Raw genomic sequence first — 3,633 nt, 5'->3', positions numbered from 1 at the left:
AGATCTATTTTATCACCAAGCGTTAGACCGTAGATAAAGCAGTTTTAAGCATATTTCAATCACTTATTACGTTTTAAACGGCTCCGTGAAGTGAATTTGTCAATGTCATAACTGTACTATGGTCGTAGCGTCCGCGGGTCGATTCGCCTCGGGGCGAAAGTGGTATCTATTGGTGGAGTAAAGTGTCCTTTTCACCTTGACTGAGTTTGGTCCCAAGGGAATGAAAGGTGGAATGTTATGCATTTAAAACGTTGCGCAGGAATCCAACATGACACAGGATACCCAAATTGCGTCACGTGGTAAAGCTCGGCGAGGCCTTTCTAGCTATATATGATATGATGGGATAGCTTTACTTTTGTTTTTCTAGGGTTACAGGACTTGGGGGTCTTCAGAAATAGGCTAGATAAGTGTTGATGTATTGTGACCCTCACTTTTAAGCTACAATTCTGAATTTGGCAGGCGCGCAGGTGCGTCTCGCACTGGCAGACAATCCTAGTTGGGTCTGGAGGATCACGGGTTGAGGTGGGGAAGTTATGGTCGAAAAACGTGGTTTTTGATAGGGTGTAGAGCCTTCCGTTGGTGTGCGACTTGCACCAAGGGATGCCCCACTTGATTATGCATGTGAGTGGCAGGGTCCTCCCTGGAAGACCTGGCATACCTACAAGAAAATGCCAAACTTCCCCTGGTGTTAGCTCTCCCTGGAGACCAACCATAACGCTAAGGAATCTTGATAGGGGCTATCCGACCACACCCATGACAATGCCATGAAAGACAATGGATATGTACGGGACAAACCTTCTCTGCGCACTGGTCCGTTGAATTCACACCGATAATGGTCATCCCACAACACTAACCCTAACTCTAGCACTTTGCCCAGCATTCGTCCAGGGCCTTGAGGCTCAGATTTCCAGGACCCAGATACGCGTCCTCACTCAGTGGTGCTTTTTTACTACATAGGAAGACAGCACTTGTCATCTGCATGGCACTTCCCTGAAAGGCCAGGCTTACTTACAGCAGTTCACCAGAAACCTGTGCAATTCGATGCAGGCTGCCGAGGGCTATCCGACTGCATTACTCGTTTGGCCTCTGCACGTAGTCCATAGGCTGTGCATGCAAACGGCAAAAACATCTGGCATCTTGGTTCCCGCTGGGAAAGTGTCCCCTCAGACACCAACCCTCCGACGAGGCCTATAGATGCCTATAGATGCCTTAGACAGAATTTGAGGTAAGGTATAAGTGGTTTCAATTTTGGGGGTTGATAGCTGCTTCAAACTCGATAGAGTGCATATTCAACGTAGGAAAAATGATGATCACCAATTTAACCTTGGTAAAAACTGATTCAACCTGAGACCATAGTCGCCCGTCTTTAAACAATGTATAACCATAGATACCCTTGTAAATCTCTGTATGTATACCCTTGTATTCCCTTGTATACCTCTGTATTCCCTTGTTTACTTGTATATATTTTGCGGGGAGAGCGATAACGACTTAAGGGGCGTTTGTTATTGGATGGAAAAGTAGGTGAAGATTTTCCGCCAGATGGAACAGCGAGTTTTCACATGTAAAAAACAAACTGTTTTGTGACATTTAACTTTAGTCCAAATAAAAGACAGAACGGCAGAGGACGGATAAAACTATTTGGCCTGCTGTTTTAAAGATAACGTCGCCGTCAGGGTCAATGCAGAATGGCAACTTGCAAGTGCCACGCCTTTTTCTCGGCGCAACTAAAATGCAATAAAAGAAAAGACCTGGTTTCCCAGGAACAATCCGCAATGTGACACTGTCAAGTCACAGGAAAAAAATGAAGATTATTTATAAATTCTTCTGTCGCCTAAGGCGACCTCTCACTAAAATCAAGAATCGTTGAGATTTCTGGGTATGACCATTTTCAAGGATCGAAAAATCTTGACACGTCGGGACTGGCTCATTTTATATTCAAACCTGATCTTTTTACGTATCTGTTTTGTGCAGTCTAGTGATAGTGACATTAAAAAGCTGGTCACAAATGCTGTACTGTTCCGGAAAGTCACTCAACAAAATATGCTGTCAACGTCTTTAAAGGTGTGAAGCAAAGCCAAAGTTATGAGCAGACTTAAGAGAGACACGAACTTAAACTGAGTCATTTTATAGAGTAGAGAATTTAAATCATTGTGTTTACTAACTATAAAATAAACCAACCATTTGAAGGAGACAAAAATTCCAGCCGCACTTGAAAACACTGTCATCCAAACTTTGCACGTTCTGTCTTTCGTAGTTGAAATTTCTTTTTCAGTAAGCAAAAAAAGCGCCCTACATGTTTTCGAGTTTTGGATCCGCAGTGAAAATTAAAATGATTTCTTTTTCTTCCTGAGACCGACACGCTTCCTTTCTAGTCAAATTTTGAACTGTGCATCGAAAAAATAGGAAGCATCGCCATCAGATCAACACTGGCTTTTTACGAGCGTTTTTTTCCGCGATTCATAATTGCCCTCGAAGCTTCGCTTCACGGCCAAATATTCATTTGTCGGATAATCTCTCACCCGCGGACATTATCAGTCGACATACCAGCAGCCCGAAGGGGTTTATTTACTAAATATACTACAGCTACCACATATACTACAGCTACTACACGTATTGCAGGTACTACAGGTACCACACCTACTATCCCCACTACACCTACTACAGGCACTACAGCCACTACATGAGTACAGATACTACAGCTACTATGGTCGTACATATGGTGGGTCATACACAGAAATTAGGCGCTCACAACATTTCATGGGGTCATACATGGACTCCTGACCGCTTTATTTGCGTTTCACTTTTTTGTTTGCGTTTTCTTTTTTTAAATTGGCGTTTTCTTTTTTTTCTTTGCGTTTCTTTTTTTAATTTACGTTTTTTTTAAATTTGCGTTTTCGTTTTTGTTTTTTTTAGCTTTCTGGGCCTCCGTAACTTCGCCTATACAACGAAGGAAGAGCTTTACCTCAGATGTACAGGGAACGAATTCTCGATCTCCACCACGATGGACTTACGCAAAAAAAATTGCTCACACTGTACGGGTCAGTGCAGGATACGTCAAATCACGAAACCAACCACAGACGCCACAAGCTCAGTGAGAGCATGGCCGACAAAAATATAATGATTTCTATGGAAATTCCGATAAAAAGCTCAAGAAAATAATTATATGAATAAAATCTCAATTAAAAAGCCTAACCTTATTGCCATTGCGCTTAGCTTCCTTCCTGTGTGGTTATTTTCCAGATCCGATGCGATTTGAGCCATTTTTCAATTTTCTGGGTTGTCAACGGTTATAATAAAATTGCTAGGCCGGAGACTAAATTCCCAGGAGCCACCAATTTGAGTCAAATATCCCTGGAAAACGGTCACAATTCCACATTACAAAGATTGAACTTTCATCTCAACCCATCATCAACGCAATAAGAGTTCTGCGAGCAACGTCAGGCGGTGACTATTGCAACAATTGCAACAAAACAGCTTTCGAAGGAGGTGCTCTATCACCAAAGTGGCCACGGCTTCGACCGTTGATGAGCCGTACTGGAGTGGCAGATCATGGATAGCTTGTCAACCACAAATTTCTTTATTCCCCTGGGTCTAGGTCTCCCGACACGACTGTTTTCTCCGCTTTTTTCTGTT

Source organism: Montipora capricornis, chromosome 3 (assembly GCF_036669925.1).
Source record: "Montipora capricornis isolate CH-2021 chromosome 3, ASM3666992v2, whole genome shotgun sequence".
NCBI classification, from domain to species: domain Eukaryota; kingdom Metazoa; phylum Cnidaria; class Anthozoa; order Scleractinia; family Acroporidae; genus Montipora; species Montipora capricornis.
Note: the sequence above shows the minus strand (reverse complement) of the source record.